General features: G+C 52.1%; 2 pseudogenes; both read right to left on the reverse strand.

Moving 5' to 3' along the window:
• Positions 1–3,948: 3,948 nt before the first annotated feature.
• Positions 3,949–24,169, reverse strand: part of LOC119566317 — a 40,750-nt pseudogene continuing 20,529 nt past the window's right edge.
• LOC119566316 lies at positions 19,557–23,055 on the reverse strand (annotated as a pseudogene).

Here is a 24,169-nt window from a genome sequence, read left to right on the forward strand (position 1 = left end):
GACGTGTCCAAACTCTGTTTTTTCAGGAAGCCAGATAAAGTTTGGTGTTGGCAGTGGAAGTCCAGGTGCAAAAGGTTTCAATAGTTTGTACCTTGGGGAAGTTTTAACCTAAGCTGGTAAAAGTAAGCTGAGGAGGTTTTCATGCAGGTCCGCACATCTGCACCCTAGATTTCAGAGTGAGGAAGGAACCTTGACAACAGTGGACTTTGGGAGATGCCAATCCACATCTGAGCTTTCCTTGGGAACGTTCAAACTAACATGTAAACAATGGTGTCGGCCTGCAAAAAGCTGAATCATTCATGGACATGTGATTTGTCTATGTGGCTACAAACTCCATCTTGTTGCTGTGATTTTGTACAGGAGAACAAGGGGTTTCTGGCCACAAGAGGAAGAATATAAAAGGCCCTGGAAACCCCTCCATTTTGTCTTCAGCTGGCTCAAGAGATGGCCTCTCCACCCACAAGAGATGCCTGAAAGAGACTGAAACAAAGGCCCAGATGAGAGTCATGGGGCCAGATCAGAACCAGCGCCCCAAAAGCGGAAGGGCCTCGTGCCCCTTTCCCCAGCCCCCTGAGATAGCCAATCCCCCTGCTCTAGGGCCAGATCAGAGCTGAATCCCCTTGGAAGGAAAATTCCTCATATCCCTTGGCAATAGCAGTGTCTTGCAAATATCAGCTGGGGGATATTAATACCCCCTAATAACACGGCCCATCTCCCTGTAGGTCTTTCCCACTGTGACGTTCCCCTCTGGTGTTATCTGGACTGGTGATCTCCAAGGTCACGCCAATGCTTGATTCTGGGAGCCAGCCTGACCCTGCTCTGCTGTGAGAACCCCCACTCCTGGGCTGTTCACGCACAACCTCTGGCATTCAAGCTGCTCCTTGGATTATGCAACCGAATGACACGAGCCAATATCTCCGGTCCCAGACACTACCCTGGGAACCTCCGTCTGGCAGTGTCCAGTTATGCCCACTGGATGCTGCAACCGTATATAAGTTCGTCAATTTAACAATAAAATTGATATGTACCAGGCTTGTTATCGCAAGGGGAGTCTCTGACACGCTTCAAACCAAACGCACTGCATCAGGTAGAATACACAAATAGATATATTACTATAAAGATAAACTTTAACTGATTATCAGTCAAAGTACAAAAAGTTAGTATCGGTCAAATGAAATAAAAGCAAAACACATTCTAAGCTGATCTTAACGTTTCAATGCCCTTACAAACTTAGGGCCTGGCTACGCTTGCCAATGTAGAGTGCTGTGAGTTAAATCCGCCTTCGCAGAGCACAGTCAGGAAAGCCCTGCAGTCTGTCCACAGGGACAGCGCACTGACGTGGCCGCATTTGCAGCACTTGCAGCGGCATTGGGAGCGATGCATTGTGGGCAGCTATCCCAGCATGCAAGTGGCTGCAATGTGCTTTTCAAATGGGGTGGGGGGTGGGGTGAAGTGTGACAGGGAGTGTGTTGTGTGTATGTGGGGGGAGAGAGAGTGGGTTTTTGGGGTTCTGAGAGTGTGTCTGCATGCTGTCTTGTAAGTTCAGACCCCCATTCGCCCCCGCCTCTCTCTCACTCACTCAAAGCAAACAGTAAGTGTTTACTTTTTCTCCGGCTTCTCCTAAACGGAGCTTTCAAAGGGCATTTCCGCATTCCTGCAGCCGACTTCACAACAATGATAAGAGTGGCCACCTGGCTTAAGGGGATTATGGGATGTTTCCGGAGGCTGACAAGAGCTCAGTAATGGAACACCTCATTCACACTGGTGCCGTGGTGCTCCAGGGGGGGTGCAGCAAACGCTATTCCACTCGCCGAGGTGGAGTACCAGCAGCGCTGTAGCCGTGGAGTCAGAGCGCTCTGCCTGCCTTGTCCGTGTGGACGGGGAGTAAGCTAGTGCACCCGGAGCTCCTTTATTGCGCTGTAACTCGCAAGTGTAGCCAAGCCCTTAGATGCTACTTACCACAGGCTGGTTGCTCTGCAGCCAAACTCTCCCCTTTGATCAGCTCTTCATTCGCTTGGTGTAGTGTCCGTAGATGTCGGTGGAAGAGAGAGAGAGAGCATGGCAAATGTCTCTCCCTTTTACCATGTCCTTTCTACTCTCTTGGCTTTGCCCCCCCCCCGGCCCCCTTCAGAGTCAGGTGAGCATTACCTCATTGCAGTCCCAAACTGACCAAAGGAAGGGGGGTGACTCCCTGGAGAGTCTAACAGAGTCTTTTGTTGTTGCCTCGGTCAGCAACCTAGGATGTTCCCCCGAGGTACAGAGCATCACACCCACCCACCACACTCTGTCCCGGACAGAAGCCACTCCCTTTGACTGGCATTAGCCACATTACACCAGATTCCCCATTGCAGCAAATTCATCCAGCTGTCGAGCTCCCCTCTCTTGCCATGCCTTGCTTCTCTCAATCCCAGAGCTCCCCCTAGTGTTCCCAAGCATGTATTGTAGCCGCTCATTTCTATTCTAGATCTAGGTCCAGCCCACTGAGGTTAGAAAAATCACAAGACTTCCTGCTTAGAAATTTGATTTCACACATGTTTTTTGAGGCAGGGAGATACATTTGCAAAGATCCAGAGACCTGGAATCCTCCCAGAAACAAATCATTTTGCAGTGGTGCTGCAAAGCTGCATGGCAGTTTTCCAGGCTGGAGATGTTTAACTTGCAGTCAGTAGGGTTCAGAGTTAACCACACCCATCATCAGTGAGGTGCACCGTGGAGTTATTGATTAGGCTCTCAACAGAGGCAGGTAGAAGTGAGACAGGAAGAACCTTGAATCCCCGAATGAGGGAGAATTTGCTCTTCCCAAATGTGACCCCAATGCAGTGCCATCTCCCTGAGCCTGCTGACAGCCTCAGTCAATAGCCCTGTGGCATGTTCTCCTGGGTACTAACTCTGAAGCTTCCTGATGGTGAGTGATACGTCATCATCTGTGACGACCATCTGAGCAGAGAACATCCAGCTGGTTGGTGGGTGGGACCTGTGAATTTATAATGATATAACTAACCCCAAAGCAGCTGGGTAATTGTGGAAAGCAACAGAAACAACATTTAGGGAACAGCCCCCTAATGAATCCTCCCCCTGGAACACCGGCCCATCTGCTGGGTGTTTTGAACCATGTCCACCCTGGAATATCTTCAGGCTTCTACAGAGGGTTGATCACTTAAGCAGCAATAGGACAGGGCTAAGCTCTGGACCTTATCCCTTCTTGCAGAGAACATCGGTTTTCCAGTGGATACACTAGACAGATAAATACCATTAGTGGCTGGAGACATGGGGCGGTGGATTGGTTGCCCGGCCTGCACATCTTGGTTGACTGGTTGGTTGGACGTACTTGGGACATTCATTGTTTGGTTGGTTGCACCGGCTACACATATTGGTTGGTTCGTTGGATGTCCTTAAGACCTTAGTTGGTTGCTTCGTTAGTTATATTGGATGCACTAGATCAGTAGTTCTCAACCCGCAGCCGCTCGTGCCCCAGTCGGCACACAGCTGAAGCTCGTGTCACATCTGAGGGACATACAGATAGTATATATGCACTGTGGATGTGGCCAAAATAACACATAGAGAGCCGCATATGCAACCCACAATGCAACCTCCCCTGCATATGTAATCCAAAATGGTAAATAGGTTGAGAACAGGTATGCAGTAGGTAGATACATTAGTTTGTTGATTGGAGGGATCCATTGGATGGTTGGAATCATTGGACAGGCTGGTCTGATGGATTTGAAATGGACGGTTCTTGATGGGATGTTTTCCCAGAGGGAGCTGTGCGGATAAGGGACCCACAGGAGCAGACGTCTCTTATGGGCATAGGAGACCCCGATTCCCAAGCAGGAGGGTCAGCATGAAGCCGCCCAGCATCAGCAGAGCGGGATCTAGGAAATGGTTGAACAGGGAGTGCTATTGACCAATGCACACCCATGCCCCTCTCCGATCTCCTATCTAAGGGGCTCACCAGAAGGCCTGCACCTCATTCCCCTTGGCTGTTCCCAGCTGGGGTGGCTGGGAGACATAATCAGAGCAGCTCCGGCCCCCGAGGTGGGGCCCACAGCACAGGCTGTACTGGAACCAGATGCGGCCGTGGTTCAGGTAGCAATCCTTCTGGTGGGGCCCCCCAGCCTCCAGCGGGATGTCGCAGCTTCCCAGCAGGTCATCGTCCCACTTGTTGTCCTCGTCCCAGACCTGGACTCGGATCTTGCTGGCGCTGGTGATGCGGACGGTACCGAAGTCCAAGTGGATGTTCCAGATGGGATTGTTGTTGTTCCAGATGGTGCGGGTCTGGATCTCCCTTCTCTCAAAGAAGACCTTGACGAAGGCATCCGTAGCAGTAAAGTAATCCCCCCACAGGCCGCTGGCCATCTTCACCGTGACCATCAGCTTCCCCAGGCTGTGCTCCCGCGAGCAGCACGTAGTGTTGGTCATGGTATCCCCAGGGCACACGCAGGAGCAGGGATCATGGGCGCTGCGTTGAGTCCCCGGGGGGCAGCTTCGGGTACACTTCCTCCACAGGGCTCTCTCACGGATGTACTTACTCACCGCCCACCTCAGCGCCTACCGCTTGGGGTCGTCCTGCTCCAGTAGGATATGGTGGTTTGCAGCGAATAGGACACCAGGTCAGGGCTGTCTTTGAGGCTCTCCTTCCAGGCCGAGAAGACCTTGGCATCACTCCTGGAGAAGAGCACATCAGTCGTGCTCTCTCCTTCCTCCACCTCCACCTGGCGCTCCCGATACGTCTCGTGGAAGCTCCCCTGGACCTTCCCCTTCTTCTCCTCCTCGCACTTGCTGTACCCACTCTTGATCGAGCCATTTCCGATACTCACGGCTGCCTGCATGCTCAAGCAGTCCTTGATCTCGTCGTCACTCAAGCCGCTCATTGACGCTTCGCAGACCCGCACGGCCGTCACGTCCCGTGCCCGGCCCCCCAGCTGCAGCTGGGACAGGTAGTGGGTGCTGTAGTTGCTGATTAGCTGCTGGTACTCCAGCTTGGATTTGCTGTCCTACTGCTCCGGGAGGTTCTCCAGCGCCAGAGTGAAATGGCTGGTGAGCGGGGGCATCTCGCTGACCCAGAACCTGGTCAGGGACACAAGAGGTGGATTGTGCGACCGGTGAGTCAGCTGAGGTTATTAGCTGCCAGTCCTAAGGCTCCAGCCAACCCAGAAGAAAGGGTCTAAGCAGGTGGCTCCTACTCAAAACAACCACCCATTGTGCTGAACCTCACAAGCTTGCTGGGGATACTGCCGGCTGCTTGATTGTTCTGACAGACGGCCCCCGCTCTGCTCATAGCAGGTCACCGGGCTCTCCTGACGTGCATGAGAAGAAAATCCCCATAACTGTCCAGTCCCACGTGGGAGCCAGTGCCCCCTAGAGGGGAAAGGGCCTGTGTAGCATTCCCTGCCTTCCTAGCTAACGAGTCCCCTGGCTTGGGGCCAGATTGGAGATGTTGCCCGCTAGAGGGGAAAGCTCCTGTGTCCCATTCCCCATTATTCTGAATCAGTCCCCCTCATCCTGGTGCCAGATTGAAGCCAGTGTTCCCTAGAGAGGAAAGGTTCTGTGTCACATTCTCTGCCCCCCTGAGCCAGCCCTCCTAGGCCTGGATCTGAGCTGGTGTCCCATTGAGGGGAAAGACCCCGTATCACTGTGTGGTGTTGCTGTGATCCCAATTTGAGGTGAGCCCTCCCGACCCAGGCTGGCTCTCACCTGTAAGAGCCACAGGAGACCTCGTGGCTCATGAAGCCGTATTTCTCCATTTGCGCGTGGTCTACCATGAAACTGGCCAGTTTGGAGTGCGATCCAGCCAGGGTCACCTGCACATTAACCTTGGGCTTCACAGGCACGTCCAGCCCCACCTTCCAGTCATTCTGCACCGTGGACGCCGCCGAATCCATCATGCCCATCGCCGACTGCTGCACCGAGCTGCTCAGCTTCCGGCGGCAAGAGACACGGACCCTCCAGTCCTCCACAGCCAGTGGCAGCCTCTGCCACTGCCCTCCTTGAAGTTGGTTCTGGCACAGGGTGCAGGTGCTGTCCTGATGTTGCCAGAGGCTGCTGTCTACCAGGTAGGCCCCCTTTCTGGCCATCGTGGTCACATCGATGCCCTCCCCAGCCAGGCTGTGCCCGGGCACAAAAGCTGTGTTTTTCTTGCATTCGCTGACTGTGCCTGTGTGACAATGGGAGGAGGCCCCAGGGAAGACGAAGAGGAGGAGGGGGATGAAGGCACCAAATCTTTGCATGGCTGATGTGATGGGTTCCCCCACCAAGGAGAGGCCGTCAGCCTCTGAACAGCCTAGAGGAACAGACACACAGAGGTCCAGAATTAGTGACAATCCAGTGGCAGGCAGTTCTGTAAGTTATCTCTGTTGTAGAGACAGAGACATCCACCTACCACCGACGACATCAGCCATGTTTTATTGCACACCTACGAAAACTCTGGGCTCCAGGAGGCATTACACAAATGACGTGATGCCTCATTTGCATGTTTGACTACAGATTACCTAATTGGCATCAATTCCCTCCTCTCCCTATTTCCCAGATGTTGTAATACCAGCACTAACTACGAGGAGGAGGTATAGTTTCACATGCCTACTCCACGGTGCGCAATCTAATAATACGTCATTGCAATTCCCCAATGGGGCCACTAGAGGGCGGTGCCACATGGCTTGTACTGAGTGAGCTGATTCAGTGGCTGGGTCTGGCCACTAGTGGGGAGTCCAAAGCCACGCACAACCCATGTCGTGGCTTTTTAATCAGCAAGAGCAGCGGGAGCTTGGGGCATGCTAGGAGTGACTGGCTTTGCTGTAGAAACTACTGGGGCCCCCTGTGGCAACGCCAAGTGGTGGACTTGGTTATGTTGAACTACTGACGGAGGGTCATTTTCTGGGGTTTCTCCTGGCCAGCATCAGCCCTAGCGTCTGGCGCTGCCACCTTGACACTGCAGCTGTTGGGGAAAGAAGGCAGGAAATGTTACCACCCCGGAAGAGATCTTGGGCCCATCTAACCTCTTATCTTGCTCCCTCCGTTTTGACCTGGATCAGGCCCATGGGCCCATCTAGCCCAATATCCTGACCCCTCCCTGCTACCCAGAGTAGACCCATAGAATAATAGAATCATAGAACTGGAAGAGACCTCGAGAGGTCATCTACTCCAGTCCCATGCACTCAAGGCAGGGCTAAGGATTATCTAGACCATCCCTGACAGGTGTTTGTCCAACCTGCTCTTAAAAATCCCCAGTGATGGAGATTCCACAGCCTCCCTAGGCGATTGATTCCAGGGCTTAACCACCCTGACAGGTAGGAAGTTTTTCTTCAAGTCCAGCCTAAACTGCCCTTGCTGCAATTAAGCCCATTGCATCTTGTCCCATCCTCAGAGGTTAAGAAGAACAATTTTTCTCCCTCCTCCTTGTAACAACCTTTTATGTACTTGATAATGTACATATGGAGCTAGAGAAACAGAGAGATCCAGAATTAGTGACAATCCAGTGGCAGGCAGTTCCATTGGTTAACTCTGTTGTAGCAACAGAGACATCCACTTACCATCCATGACATCTACCATGTTCTATAGCACACCCATGAAAACTGTGGGCTCTAGAAACTCTGGTGGCAATACACAAATGGCCTGATGCCTCATTTGCATGTTTGACTACAGATTACCTAAGTTGCATCAATTCCCTCCCATCCCTATTTCCCAGATGTTGCAATACCAACACTAACTATGAGGTGGAGGTAGAGTTTCACGTACCCACTCGACAGCTTGCTATATAATCATGGGTCATTGCAGTTCCTCAATGGGGCCATTAAAGGATGGTGCAATGTGGACAGATTCTGTGGCTTATAATTAGTGAGCTGAGGCAGTGGCTGGGTCTGGCCACGAGTGGGCAGTGCAAAGCCACATACAACCCGTGGCTACGAGTGGTGGCTTTTATAGCCAGCAAGAGCAGGGGGACCTTGGGCCACGCTCGGCGTGACTGGCGTTGCTGTGGAAACTGCTGGGGCCCCCTTGTGGCCACGCCCAGTGGTGGATTTGGTTCTGTTGAACCACTGATGGGGGGTCATTTTATGGGGCTTCGCTCTGGCGCTGCCACCTTTACACTGTGGCTGTTGGTCAAAGAGAGCAGGAAATTCTGGTGCCCCAGAGGAGACTCTGGGCCCATCTAGCCCAGTATCCTGCCCCCTCCCTTTTGCCCTGGATCAGGCCCATGGGCCCATCAAGCCCGCTATCCTGCCCCCTCCTTGCCACCCGAGAACAGACCCATGGGCCCATCTACTCTGGTATCCTCTCCCCTTCCTTCTGCCCCAGATGCTTTGAGCACCTCACACTTCTCTTTGCGTCCCTCCCCTTCCTAACCACAAGGGATGCTGTGTTAAAGGTCAATTTGAATTGTTTTCAGCTTGGGTTGGAACTGTACAGCAATGCTGGCTGTGGGGCAGGAAAGGGTAACAGCTCTGCATCCTGTCAGGGTAGCAGGCTCGCCCTGGGAGGGGACAGTAAATGGTTGAACTCGCCCCAGCAGAACCAGGCAGGAAAAATGCATTTGAATATGGACTGCTTGGTTCTGGCCAGCCCCCTGCAATCCGCGCCTTGGGGTTCCCTCCCCCCGGCACTCTTTCGGTGCTCCTCAGTCCAGATCTGCTGCCCCCCACTGCTTCGTTGCCAATAGAAAATCAAACAGCCTGAAATTGCAAGATGCCCCTGATATGAAAGGTATCAACTAGGTAAATTAATGATCAAAAGCTGAGTTCCAACGTGGGCTAGTGGCTGGGGCACTGGATTGAGAGTCAGGACTCCTGGGTTCTATTGTCACTCTGGCAGGGGCCTGGGGTGAAGTGAGTTAGAGGATGTGGGGTGGAGGAAGAGTCAGGAATCCTGGGTTCTATTTTCGCACTGAGAGAGGAGTGAGGTGAAGTGGATTAGAGGATGCGGGGGTGGAGGGGGAGTCAGGACTCCTGGGTTCTATTGTCGTACTGGAAGGGGAGTGGGATTGAGTGGGTTATAGCAGGAGGGACTGGGGACCATGATCTTGGTTGAGTTCTATGTAGCACCCGGTGTGACAGAGCCCCCAATCTCAGTCGGGGGGGGGTCTGTGCAGTGCCCAGCATTAGGGGGCCCAGATCTCAGTTGGGATGGGTCTGTGCAGCACCCAGACTGATGGGGTCCTCAATCTTGGCTGGGGTTTGTGCAGCGCCCGGCGCGATGGGGTCCCTGATCTCGGTTGGGGTCTGCTCAGGGCCTGGGGCAATGGGGTTCCCAATCTCGGCTGGGATCTGTGCAGTGCCTGGGGAGATGGGGCTCCTGATTTTGGCCGTGCAGTGCCCGACACAATGGGGTCCCTCATTTTAGTCTGGTCTGTGCAGGGCCTGGTGCATTGGGGTTCCTGATCTCAGCTGATGTCTCAGCAGACCCACCCATCACTCATCTGTCTCAGGATTTGAGCTGAGGTATATTTGGGCTCTGGGGCCTGTCGGCAGCCAGGGTTGGTCTGTGTCTCTGCTGGGAGAGACGCGTTTTGAAAGTGGATCAAGGCACCACAAAAGGTCTCTTATGTTCTCAGTGTCTCAACCATCCTCACACACCCCCAGCACTAAGCTCCTGCTCCCCTTTACACCCCCAGCCACAGCTAGCTGGGAAGGAAGCTGTGGCCAGCAATTGTTCCACCCACGTAGTGAATCAAACGCATGTACCGTGGGTCTCGACCCACGGTATGAGGAGCTAGAGAGGCTGAAAAGGAATCCACAGTGAGACAAATCCTGCAACGAGTCATTGGTCCACTGCATGCCCAGGAAGAGCACCCCCTGCTGAGCCCCCCAACCTGCAGCATTGCGCCCCCTAGTGCCGCACTGGGGCCAGCACCTAGCGCCTCAGGGACCCCACTGTAAATACAGAGCCACCCCACCGATGCCAATGGAATCAGGCCAGGATTCTGATCCCTGGGTAAATCCAGAGGAAGCCCAATGCCCTGGCCCTGTGGGGCAGAGCTGGGGAAACTGGGCACTGAGGGGCGGGGGATGACCCTGGGCTGCTATAAAGCAGGTTTGAGGTTTCTTTCTCTGTCTCTGTTCTCCGTGTTTTGTTCTCTCCACCTTTTCATGCCCTGGGACTCCAACCCCAGGGTCCCACAGCTCCCATATTCCCCCATCAGGGGATTCTGCTCACTCCTTCACCCCCTGCTGGTAGGACCCCTATCCCTCTGCATCCCCATTATCTTGCCAGGGGTCACCCCACTTTCTGCATCCCCACGTATTCTACCAGGGGTCTCCCTCACTCCATCCCAGCATGCCCCCCATCCGCTTTTGTCTCCTTCCCCCCCCCCATGGAGATACAAGCTGGGGGTGGGGGGGTAACACACTGTACCTCAAAATAAGAGCCAGGAACCTCCATATTCCACACTGTGATATGACAATGAAATGTTTTGTACAATACATGCCTTGTGAGGTATCGTTTAAGAAGTCTTGCTCTGCTGAACAGGAATATCCTGTTGAATGGTGAGCGCTATCATTATCGGTGAAGTTATCAAGTGTTGCAATAACTTTGCCTCTGAAATATGTGGTAAGTGGGAAATGCACATTATTCCTTATCCACATTTACCTGAGGCTGGGCCGGACACGTATTGATGGCCAATCAAGAAGAATCCAGACTCCCACTGACATCACCACTTGACCTCTCTTCTCCCGCATCTCAATATCATTGGGAAGACAAAGACTTTGAAGTGGGGAGATTGGTCCCAGGCTGAGAAGGGAATCTAGCCTGTGTACAGAGAACTGTCAACAGCCTGGAACACCCAGTGGGGCGAGAAATGTTCTTGGATTCAAATCTTCTAAGTTTAACAGACTGAGCAATTTAGACTGCGATTCTATTTTTATTTCTTGGGTAACCAACATTGACCTCTGTGTTTATCACTTCTAATCACCTCCAATCGATCTTTCTGTGGTTAATAAACTGACTTTAACACTTTATCCTTACCAGTGAGTTTGCCTAGAGGGCTTGGGGAATCGGCTCAGGCTAGAAAGGCTGGTGCATGTCCACTTTCCTTTGACAAAGTGGTGAAGTAAATCATGAACTTGCGCTGTTTAAGAGAAGGTCTTGAGCCATGTAAAAGGGTACATTTCCTGGGTCCAAGGCTGGGGAGATTTGCAGATGTCTGTATCCGTCTAATTAGAGCATTCCTGCAATTTAGCAGGGTGTCTCCTTGCCTATTGTTGGCAGAGTGAGCTCAGCCCCTGGATGGGTTTTGCTGCTTGTCACTGGCAAAGCATTGTAAGAGACAGTCTGGGATGGAGAGGTAAGAGGGCACAGCGGTGCCCCAATTCAAGGTTCTACGCTGGGGATCCAGTCACAGGGGGCAGTACAGAGGCATGGGAAATAAATTGGGGAGGGTCCAGGAGAACTCAGAGTCACACCCTCTTGGAGGAGGGGCCCAGGAGCAGAGAAGACCATGCCCTCTTTGGGAGAGGGGGCGGCTATGGAAGTAGAGTCCCACCCTACTTGGGAGTACAGACCCACACTCCCAGAACTGGAGTTGGTGGGAAGGGCCCCAGGGATGAGACAGCCACGCCCTTCTAGTCTAGGGAGATGACCCCAGGAGAGGAGGAGCCTCTGGGAAGAGCCCCAGAAAGGGCGAGGAGCACTAGGGCATGAGAATCATGCTCCCATGAGGGTATCAAACAGCCATGCCTCTTCAGTGAGGGGTTGGGGCTTGGGACCATACAGCCACATCCCATGGGGTTCAGGAAGGGGTAGGGCTTAGGCAGGCAGCTGAGGGGATGGGGGGTTAGTGTGAGTCTGCCCATTTCAGGGAAAGAGGCCACCCCAGGTCCAGCCCCAGCACAGAACTCCTGGGTTCTGGCCCCTGTTATGAGAGGGGAGTGGGGTCTAGCGGGACAGAGTAGGGGGGCTGGGAGCCAGGGTTCTCTCCAGTCTCTGGGTGGGGAGGAATCACAGAAGCCCCCAGGTAACAAAAAGAGATGTTGATTTCATATTCTTTTCACAGCATCAGCGCGAGGCCGGTTTACAAAGAAGCTTTGGACGGGGGTTACCATGAGCTTCCCTTTACGTTTCAGTTCAAAACCCTCAGCCCGACAATCCCTTCCAGCCCCGCTGCACCCCCACTCCACAGCGCCGCAGGGAATCAATGAATTGCTCTCACAGACTGCTCCAGTTCCCTCCAGCAGGGGGCAGCGCCACCCCCCACACACTTATACGCATGAGGACGGTATTTCACCAATCAGACATGCCCGATGGGGTGGGGCCTGGAACCACAGAGCCACGCCCCCTGGGGAGTGAGGGGCCAGTACAGCCATAATCCCGGGGAGGGAGGGGCATTGACCCATGTGCTGTTAAGAACATAAGAATATAAGAATGGCCAGACTGGGTCAGACCAAAGGTCCATCCAGCCCAGTATCCTCTTTGCCAACAGTGGCCAATGTCAGGTGCCCCAGAGGGAGCGAACCTAACAGGCAAAGATCGAGCGATCTCTCTCCTGCCCTCCATCTCCACCTTCTGACAAACAGATGCTAGGGACACCATTCCTCAGCCATCCTGGCAAATAGCTATTAATGGACTTAACCTGCGTGAATTCATCTAGTTCTCTTTTAAACCCTGTTATAGTCCGAGCCTTCACCACCTCCTCAGGCAAGGAGTTCCACAGGTTGACTGTGCGCTGTTTGAAGAAGAACTTCCTTTTATTTGTTTTAAACCTACTGCCTGTTAATTTCATTTGGTGGCCCCTACTTCTTCTATTATGGGGACAAGTAAATAACTTTTCCTTCTTCACTTTCTCCACACCACTTATGAATTCATATACCTCTATCATATCCCCACTCAATCTCCTCTTTTCCTAGCTGAAAAGTCCTTGACTCTTTGATTTCTCCTCATAGGGGACCCGTTCCAAACCGTGAATCATTTTAGTTGCCCTTCTCTGAAGCTTGTCTAATGCCAGTGTATCTTTTTTTGAGATGAGAAGACCACATCTGTACACAGTATTCAAGATGTGGGCAGACCATGGATTTATATAAGGGCAATAAGATATTCTCCATCTTATTCTCTATCCCTTTTTTAATGATTCCTAACATCCCATTTGCTTTTTTGACCGCCGCTGCACACTGCGTGGACGTCTTCAGAGAACTATCCAAGATGACTCCAAGATCTCTTTCCTGATTAGTTGTAGCTAAATTAGCCCCCATCATATTGTATGTATAGTTGGGGTTATGTTTTCCAATGTGCATTACTTTACATTTACCCACATTACCTTTCATTTGCCATTTTTTTGCCCGATCACTTAGTTTTGTGAGATCTTTTTGAAGTTCTTCACAGTCTGCTTAGGTCTTAACTATCTCGAGCAGTTTCGTATACTCTGCAAACTTGGCCACCTCACTGTACCTGCTCCTGATGTTATCGCCTTTTGAGTTTTTGGCTAGCTGTTCTTCACACTCCTTTTTGGCTTTTCTTATTACATGTTGACACTTAATTTGGCAGTGTTTATGCTCCTTTCTATTTCCCTCACTAGGATTTGACTTCCAGTATTTACAAGATGCCTTTTTATCTCTCACTGCTTCTTTTACAGGGTTGTTAAGCCATGGTGGCTCTTTTTTAGTTCTTTGACTGTGTTTTTTAATTTGGGGTATACATTGAAGTTGGGCCTCTCTTAGGGTTTTCTTTGAAAAGTGCCCATGCAGCTTGCAGGGATTTCACTCTAGTCACTGTACCTTTTAATTTCTGTTTAACTAACCCCCTCATTTTTGCATAGTTCCCCTTTCTGAAATTAAAGGCCACAGTGCTGGGCTGTTGAGGTGTTCTTCCCACCACAGGAATGTTAAATAGAGAGCGAGAGTTGCCTCTAGAGCGAGAGTTGCCTCTCCCCTTGTGGGTTCCTGTACCAGCTGCTCCAAGAAGCAGTCATTTAAAGTATTGTGAAATTTTGTCTCTGCATTTCATCCTGAGGTGACATGTAGCCAGACAGTATGGGGATAATTGAAAACCCCCACTATTATTGAGTTCTTTATTTTGATAGCCTCTCTAATCTCCATTAGCATTTCATCGTCACTATCACTATCCTGGTCAGGTGGTCAACAATAGAACCCTACTGTTATATTCTTATTCGAGTCTGGAATTACTATCCACAGAGATTCTATGGAACATGTGGATTCATTTAAGATTTTTACTTCATTTGATTCTACATTTTCTTTCACATACAGTGCCACTCCTCCCCCCCTCGCATGACCTGTTCTCCTTTCATAATCTCCCCCGCCTCCTACCCCTCCTCAGGGCAGCAGAGGGACAAGAGAAGGAGACTGCTTGGTGTAGAGCCCACGCTCAGTTGGGGAACAGGCCTCCCCATGTTTTGGAGAACAAAAAGCAACCCCCCCTGGGGGCTCAGGAGAGGGAGGGGCCCAGGAGATGAAACAGTTACAGCCCCTGGAAGAAGTGTCTCATAGCCACGCCCTTACAGTGAAGGGGAGGAGCCTGGGAGCACAGAGCCACGCCCCCATGGACCCATAAGAATTAGGGCTTCTAGGGGAGCAGACAGCTATGTTCCAGAGAAAGTGTGGGTTAGGGGCTCAGAGCCATGCCCCCTCATGATGCACTGAGCATTGTTGTGATAGTGATGTTATAGTAATTGTTGTTACAGTACTGTTATAGGTTATAATTTCATGTATATAGTTAAGAGGCTGAAAATGTGTCTTCATGGCTAAAAAATAAGCCCAGGCCAAAACTCTCCAAGAGCAGAGGGGCAGTTCAGACCTCATCAGGGCATGTATGGGACAAACCCAGCCCAGCCTGACAGGAACAAACGATGCTGGCCTAGGCAGCAAGAAAGGAGCTGCTGGACTCTCGAGTGAGTCACCCCCCTTCCTTTCATCAGTTTGGGACTGTGATGAGGTCATATACACCTGACTCCAAAGGGGGAGGAGGGTTCAAAGCCAAGGGGGAAGAAAGGACATGATAAAAGGGAGAGACCTTTGCCGTGCTCTTCCTCTCTCTTCCACCTCCATCTACAGGCATCACCACCAAGCGACTGAAGCGCTGATCAAATGGGAGAGCCTGGCTGAAGAGCAACCAGCCAGCCTGTGGTGAGAAGCATCTAAGTTTGTAAGGACACTGAAAGTGTTAAGATCAGCTTAGAATGCGTTTTGCTTTTATTTCATTGGACCAAATCTGACTGGTTATTCGTTGACTTATGATCACTTAACACTTATCTTTTTAGTTAATAAATCTGTTTGTTTATTCTACCTGAAGCAGTGCGTTTGGTTTGAAGTGTGTCAGAGACTCCCCTTGGGATAACAAGCCTGGTACATATCAATTTCTTCCTTAAATTGACAAACTCATATTAGCTTGCAGCATCCAGTGGGCATAACTGGACACTGCCAGAGGGAGATTCCCAGGGTAGTGTCTGGGACCGGAGATATTGGCTAGTGTCATTCAGTTGCAGAATCCAAGGAGCAGCTGACATGCCAGAGGCTGTGCGTGAACAGCCCAGGAGTGGGGGTTCTCACAGCAGAGCAGGGTAAGGCTGGCTCCCAGAGAAAAGGATTGGTGTGACCTGGCAGATCACCGGTCCAGATCACACTAGGGGGAAGTCACGCTGGGGTCTAGATCTGGGAGAAAGAAATAATTTAACAGATCTCACAGTGAAGCTTTCTACCTCTCCAGTTCATGCTGATGAAAAAGGCTTAAAGTTTGGTGTGAGGGGGTGGGTGGGAGGCAGGACTTCTGGGTTCTCTCCCTGGCTTTGGGAGGGGAGTGGCTCTAGTGGGTTAGAGCGGGGTGGGCGGAGGGGGATTGGGAACCAGGACTCCTGGGTTCCATCTTGTCTCTGAGTGGGCAGTGGGTCTAGTGGGTTAGAGGGGTGTCATAAATATAAAGGGAAGGGTAAACCCCTTTAAATCCCTCCTGGCCAGAGGAAAAACCCTTTCACCTGGAAAGGGTTAAGAAGCTAGGATAACCTCGCTGGCACCTGACCACAATGACCAATGAGGAGACAAGATACTTTCACAGCTGGAGGGGGGAAGAAACAAAGGCTCTCTCTGTCTGTGTGATTGCTTTTGCCGGGAACAGAACAGGAATGGAGTCTTAGAACTTAGTAAGTAATCCAGCTAGATATGCGTTAGATTCTCTTTTCTTTAAATGTCTGAGAAAATAAGCTGTGCTGAATGGAATGGATATTCCTGTTTTTGTGTCTTTTGTAACTTAAGGTTTTGCCTAGAGGGATTCTCTATGTTTTGAATCTAATTACCCTGTAAGGTATTTACCATCCTGATTTTACAGAGGTGATTGTTTTACTTTTTCTTCCATTAAAATTCTTCTTTTAAGAACATGATTGCTTTTTCATGTTCTTAAGATCCAAAGGTTTGGGTCCGTGTTCACCTATGGAAATTGGTGAGGATTTTTATCAAGCCTTCCCCAGGAAAGGGGGTGTAGGGTTTGGGGAGGATTTTGCAGGGAAAGACATTTCCAAGCGGGCTCTTTCCTGTTATATATTTGTTCATAGATTCATAGATACTAAGGTCAGAATTGACCACTATGATCATCTAGTCCGACTCCTGCACAACGCAGGCCACAGAATCTCACCCACCCACTCCTGCGATAAACCTCTCACCTATGTCTGAGCTATTGAAGTCCTCGAATCGTGGTTGAAAGACTTCAAGGAGCAGAGAATCCTCCAGCAAGTGACCCGTGCCCCATGCTACAGAGGAAGGCCAAAAAGCTCCAGGGCCTCTTTCAATCTGCCCTGGAGGAAAATTCCTTCCCGACCCCAAATATGGCGATCAGCTAAACCCTGAGCATATGGGCAAGATTCACCAGCCAGATACTACAGACAATTCTTTCCTGGGTAACTCAGCTCCCACCCCATCTAATATCCCATCACAGGCCATTAGGCCTATTGACCATGAATATTTCAAGATCAGTTAATTACCAAAATCATGTTACCCCATCATACCATCTCCTCCATAAACTTAGCGAGTTTAATCTTACAGCCAGATAGATCTTTTGTCCCCACTGCTTCCCTTGGAAGGCTATTCCAAAACTTCATTCCTCTGATGGTTAGAAACCTTTGTCTAATTTCAAGTCTAAACTTCCCAATGACCAGTTTATATCCATTTGTTCTTGTGTCCACATTGGTACTGAGCTTCAAAAATTCCTCTCCCTCTCCGGTATTTATCCCTCTGATAGATTTATAGAGAGCAATCAGATCTCCCCTCAGCCTTCTTTTGGTTAGGCTAAACAAGCCAAGCTCCTTGAGTTTCCTTTCATAAGACAAGTTTTCCATTCCTCGGCTCATCCTAGTAGCCCTTCTCTGTATCTGTTCCAGTTTGAATTCATCCTTCTTAAACGTGGGAGACCAGAACTGCACACAGTATTCCAGGTGAGGTCTCACCAGGGCCTTGTAGAATGGTACTAAAACCTCCTTATCTCTACTGGAAATACCTTGCCTGATGCATCCCAAGACGGCATTAGCTTTTTTCACGGCCATATCACATTGGTGGCTCATAGTCATCCTATGATCAACCAATAATCCAAGGTCCTTCTCCTCCTCCGTTACTTCTAAGTGACGCATCCCCAGCTTAGAACTAAAATTCTTCTTCTTCATCCCTAAATGTGTGACCTTACTCTTCTCACTATTTTCATGCAGGTCCCCACATCTGTACCCTAGAGTTCAGAGTGGGGAAGGAACCTTGAGAGGGAGTCAATCTGGGAGTCAGGACTCCTGGGTTCTATCCCCAGCTCCAGGAGGGGCCTGGGAGCCCAGAGATTCTCCCACCACCATTCACTCACCTGCTGGGGTGACTGTCCCAGGGCTGGAAGGGCTGATGAGAAAGGCTCAGGCTTGGATGGAGGTGCAGCTCTGACTGGTGCGGCAGTGGGCGTGGCAGGGAGCTCTGGGGTCTCCCCCTACTCCTTCATCACTGACATCAAAGGCGCTCTCTCCCTGCCGCAGCGCCATGCAGCTGCAGAGAAGGGCAGGGGGAAGCCTGTGGTAAGAACCGCTCTTCCTGCCGCTAGAAACTCAGAGTGCGGCTCTAGCGCTGCCCGACGCTACAGCTTGAGTCTGAGGGGCTACATGTGTGAATCAAGGGGGCCATCACTCTAGGGGAGGGGGCTATGGGAATCCTGTCCCCATTCTGCCACATCTCCCAGGCCCCCTCTTCTCCTGGCCTCTGCCCCATGGTTCCACCCGGCTGCTTCCTAGCAGGAGCATTCTGCTCTGGGGTGGGCTATGTCCCAGCTCCATACTGGTCTGCACTGCATGGCTCCCAGTTTCCCAACCTGGGCTCCGTGACCTTAATGTTCAGCCCCTTGGAGCAGAGGTCGCCTACAGGTGGGGAACATGCTGCATTGGGATCTCCTGCCTCCCAGCCCCATCTTGACCTGGCCTTTGTGGCTCCTGGTTTCTCCATCTGGCTCTGGGATGAATTTTTGCACACACATCCCTGACCCCACGACTCGCCCCTGGTTCTATGAGGAGAGCAACACTGAGACATGCCCATGTTGGCCCCTATGTCTCTTCGGCTTCACCATGTCCTTATCCCCCTCTCCCCATCTCAGCTCCACCATTGGCCATGGGGCTCCCACTTCTGCCCATCCGTCTATCCCTGGCAGCTTAGAGTATTGCCCAGGGTACTCTAGCAAGTAGCTGATTCATGCTCTGCCCATGCCCAGGGCACTGGGGTACGGGGAAGGGCTCGGGCCCAGGGGGCAGTGGGTTGGAGGTGGGCCGTGCCAGCTAGGGCCTTGTATTCTGCAGCCATTGGGTGTGGGTTGGGGCAGAAGCAGGCTATGGAAAGATCCTCTCCTCTTCACAATGAATCACAACCACACCCCCATCGGCTCTCGGAGCCGCCACGTCTCCCTACCTCTGCACCATGTTCCCACCCTTCATTCCAGGGGCAGATCAGGAGCTCACAGCCTCCCCCCCGTCCCCCAAACCTTCCATGCACTGTCAGAACTGACCTGCAAGATCGATTTAGCTGATCACCCGGCTTGGGGCTTCACGAGTCCAGGCTGCCACTTGCTGGAGGGAATCGGAGCTGCACCATTAGAAGAGGACTATTATTCTAATTCCCCAGCCTCCGGATCCTGCCATGTCACGGGGCCAGATCAGAACCAGCGCCCCCTACAGGGGAAACGCTCGGTGTCCCATTCTCCAGCCTCCTGAGCCAGCCAATCCCCCTGCCCTGGAGCCAGATGAGAGCTGAATCCCAGTAGAGGGAAAATTCCTCATATCCCCTCCTCAATCTCTTGGCAATAGCAGTGTCTTGCAAATATCAGCTGGGGGATATTAATGCCCACTAATAACACGGACCATCTCCCTGTATCTCTTTCCCACCCACCCCACTCTGTGCTGGACAGAAGCCAATCCCTTTGGTTGGTGTTAGCCACATTACATTGGATTCCCAATTGCAGCAAATTCATCCAGCTATTTAGCTCCTGTGTCTTGCCATGCCTTGCTCCTGCCCAGCCTAGAGCTCCCCGTCATGTTCCCAAGTGTGTATTGCAGCCACTCATTTCTACTCTACATCTAGGTCCAGCCCACTGAGGTTAGAAGAATCACAAGGCTTCCTGCTTAGAAATATGCTTTCACAAATGTTTATTGAAGCAAGGAGATACATTTGCAAAGATCCAGAGAGCTGGAATCCTACCAGAAGCAAATCATTTTGTGGTGGAGATGCAAAGCTGCCCGGCATTTTAACAGGCTGGAGAGATTGAACTTACAGTCAGTAGGGTTCAGAGTGAACAACCCTCATTACCAGTTAACAGCACCATGGATCTAGGCTCTCACAGATGCAGATGGGTGAGCCAGGAAGATGCTTTAATCCCAGAAGTAGGGGGAATTTTCCCTTTCAAGGGTGACCCCAATGCAGTGACATCTCCCTGAGCCTGCTGATAGCCTGACCGATAGGCCTGTGGCATGTCCTTGTGGGTGTTCACTCTGAATCCTACAATGGCAAGTGATGTCGCACCATCTCTGCTGATCATCTGAGCATGGAACATCCAGCTAGATGGTAGGTGGGACCTGCACATTCAGGATGAGATAGTTAACCCCAAAGGTACTGGATATATGTGGAAAGCCACAGAAATGACAGCTAGGAACAGCCCTCTAATGAATCCTCCCTCCAGGAGCCCATCCCATCCACTGGTGTTTAGAACTTTGCCCATGGCTGGAGTATCTTCGGGTTTCTGCAGAGGGTTAATCCCTGATGCCACAATAGGACGGGACTGAGCTTTGCTCCTGATGATCTCTTTTCAGCTGGATACACTAGACAGGCAATGACAGTGGGTGGATGGATACGTGGGGTGGTGGATTAGTTGCACTACCTGCAATATTGGTTGACTGGATGAAGTTGACATTCATGGGTTGGTTGGTTGCACTGGCTACACATGTTGGTTGGACGGAGATAAGATATTAGTTGCGTGGCTACACCAGATGCACTAGGTACATACACTGATTGGTTGCCTGGATGAATACATTAGGTGCATTGGATACACTGGTTGGCAGTGTAAATACATTTGTTGGTTGGTTGGTCGGTTACAGTGGACATCCGAAACACATTCATTTGTTGGTTGGCTGGCGGGCTGGCTTTTTACATTGGATGCTCTAGATAAATTCAATGGCTGTTTGGATGCACTGGATACATTCATTGGTTGGTTTGTTGCATATGTTGGATGCACGAGATATATGCACTGGTTGGTTGGAGGGATGGATATGGTGGATGCACGTGACACATTCTTTGAGAGGTTGGTTGGATAAATTGGATACACTACATCCAATTGGTGGTTTACTGGTTGAATACCTTGGATAAACTAAATGCAACAATTGGTTGGTCGGTTGGCTGGCAGTTGGCTGGATGTGGGGGGCAGATAGGTTGGATGCGGTAGGTGAACGCCTTGGTTTGTTGGTGAGATGGGCACATTGGATGGCTGGAATCATTGGACAGGCTGGTGTGAGGGATCTGGAATGGGCGGTTCATGCTGGGATATTTTCCCAGAGGGAGTTGTGAGGACATCGGGCCACAGGAGCAGACCGTCTCTTCTGGGTATAGGAAAGACCAATACCTGAGCAGGAGTAACAGCATGAAGCTCAGTAGCGTTAGCAGAGCGGGAGCTAGGAAATGCTCTGGGGGATAGGGAGTGCTATTGACCAGAAGGCCTCCACCTCCTTCCCCTTGGCTGTGCTCTGCTAGGGTGGCTGGGAGACATAGTCGAAGCAGCTCCGGCCCCCCGAGGTGAGGCCCACAGCGCAGGCTGTACTGGAACCAGATGCGGCCGTGGTTCAGGTAGCACTCCTTCTGGTGGGGCCCCCCAGCCTCCAGCGGGATGTCGCAGCTTCCCAGCAGGTCATCGTCCCACTTGAAGTCCTCGTCCCAGACCTCTATGCGGATCTTGCTGGCGCTGGTGATGCGGACGGTACCGAAGTCTAAGTCGACGTTCCAGATGGGATTGTTGTTGTTCCAGATGGTGCCGGTCCGGATCTCCCTTCTCTCAAAGAAGACCTTGACGAAGGCATCCGTAGCAGTAATGTAATCCCCCAGAGGCCACTGGCCCTCTTCACTGTCACCGTGAGCTTCCCCAGGCCGCGCTCCCGCGAGCAGCACATGGTGTTGGTCATGGCATCCCCGGGGCAGAGGCAGGAGCAGGGGTCATGGGCGCTGCGTTGAGTCCCCGAGGGGCAGCTTTGGGTGCAATTGCTCCACAGGGCCAGCTCACGGATGTACTCACTCACTGCCCGCCTCAGTGCCTCCCGCTTGGGGTCATCCTGCTCCAGCAGGATGTGGATGGGGTGCAGCAAATAGGACACCAGACCGGGGCTGGCTTTGAGGCTCTCTATCCAGGTGGAGAAGACCTTGGCATTACTCCCGAAGAGCACATCAGTCGTGCTCTCTCCTCCCTCCACCACCACGTGGCGCTCCCGATACGTCTCGTGGAAGCTCCCCTGGATCTTCCCCTTCTTCTTCTCCTCCTCGCACTTGCTGTGCCCACCCTTGACTGAGCCCATTCCGATACTCTTGGCTGCCTCCATGCTCAAGCAGTCCTTGATCTCGTCGACAGTCAAGCCGCTCATTGACGCTTCGCAGACCCGCACGGCCGTCACGTCCGTGCCCGGCCCCCCAGCTGCATCTGGGACAGGTAGTGGGTGCCGTAGTTGCTGATTAGCTGCTGTACTCCAGTTTGGATTTGCTGTCGTACTGCTCCGGGAGGTTCTCCAGCGCCAGAGTGAAATGGCTGGTGAGCGGGGGGCGTCTCGCTGACCCGGATCCTGGTCAGGGAGGCAAGGGGAGGAGTGTGCTCAGCCCAATGAGTCAGCTGAGATCATTAGCTGTGCAGCCTAAGGCCCCAGCCAACCCAGAAGAAAGGGTCTAAGCAGGTGATTCCTATTCAATGCAACCACCCAGTCTGCTGAACTTCACAACCTTGCTGGGGATACCGCCAGCTGCTTGAGAGTTCTGGCCACAGCAGGTGGCCGGGGTGTCCTGACATACAGGACAGGAAAATCCAACACAGCTGGCCCATCCCAGATGTGAGCTGGTGCCCCCTAGAGGGGAAAGGCCTCTCTTCCCTCTTCCCCGCTCCCTTGAAACAAGCTAGTCTCCTGTCCTGGGGCTGGATGGGAAACCAGGGCCCACTAGAGGGGAAAGGCCCCATGTCCCATTCCCTGTTTCCCTAAAACAAGCTAGTCTTCTGTCCTGGGGCTGGATGGGAACCAGAGCCCACTAGAGGGGAAAGGCCCTGTGTCACCTTGTGGTGTTGCTGTGATCCCAACTCCAGATGAGCCCTCCTGACTGAGGCTGGCTCTCACCTGTAATAGCCGCAGGAGACCTCATGGCTCATGAAGCTGTATTTGTCCTTCTGCTTGTGGTCTAGCAGGAAACTGGCCAGTTTGGAATGCGATCCGGCCCAGCGCCACCTGGACATTAACCTTGGGCTTCACCGGCACGTCCAGCCCCACCTTCCAGTCGTTCTGCACCGGGGATGCCGCGGACTCCATCATGTTCATCGCCGACTGCGGCACCGAGCTGCTCAGGCTGTGTTGGCATGAGACGTGGACCCTCCAGTCCATCACGGCCAGTGGCAGCCTCTGCACTGCCCTCCCTGCAGTTGGTTCCGGCACAGGGTGCAGGTGCCGTCTGGATTCTGCCAGTCACTGCTGTCCACCAGATTGGCCCCCTTCCTGGCCATCGTGGTCACATCGATGCCCATTCCTACCAAGCTGTGCCCGGGAACGAAGGCCGTGTGCTTCTTGCATTCATTGAGCGTCCCTGTCTGACAATGGGAGGAGGCCCAGGGAAGATGAAGAGGAGGAGGGGGATGAAGGCACCAAATCTGGGGCATGGCTGATGTGATGGGTTCCCCCACCCACGAAGGGGCCGTCGGCCTCTGAACTCCCCTAGAGGGAGACAAACAGAGAGATCCAGAATTAGTGACAATCCAGTGGCAGGCAGTTCCATTGGTTAACTCTGTTGTAGCAACAGAGACATCCACTTACCATCCATGACATCTACCATGTTCTACAGCACACCCATGAAAACTGTGGGCTCTAGAAACTCTGGTGGCAATACATAAATGACCTGATGCCTCATTTGCATGTTTGACTATAGATTACCTAATTTGCATCAATTCCCTCCCATCCCTATTTCCCAGACGTTGTAATACCAACACTAACTATGAGGAGGAGGTAGAGTTTCACGTACCCACTCGACAGCTTGCTATATAATCATGGGTCATTGAGGTTCTTCAATGGGGCCATTAAAGGATGGTGCAATGTGGACAGATTCTGTGGCTTATAATTAGTGAGCCGAGGTAGTGGCTGGGTCTGGCCACGAGTGGGCAGTGCAAGCACACACAACCCGTGGCTACGAGTGGTGGCTTTTATAGCCAGCAAGAGCAGGGGGACCTTGGGCCACGCTAGGCCTCACTGGCGTTGCTGTGGAACTGCTGGGGCCCCCTTGTGGCCACGCCCAGTGGTGGATTTGGTTATGTTGAACCACTGATGGGGGGTCATTTTATGGGGCTTCTCTCTGGCGCTGCCACCTTTACACTCTGGCTGTTGGTCAAAGAGAGCAGGAAATTCTGGTGCCCCAGAGGAGACTCTGGGCCCATCTAGCCCAGTATCCTGCCCCCTCCCTTTTGCCCTGGATCAGGCCCATGGGCCCAGCAAGCCCGCTATCCTGCCCCCTCCTTGCCACCC

The sequence above is a fragment of the Chelonia mydas genome, chromosome 6 (genome assembly GCF_015237465.2).
Source record: "Chelonia mydas isolate rCheMyd1 chromosome 6, rCheMyd1.pri.v2, whole genome shotgun sequence".
In the NCBI taxonomy this organism is placed as follows: domain Eukaryota; kingdom Metazoa; phylum Chordata; order Testudines; family Cheloniidae; genus Chelonia; species Chelonia mydas.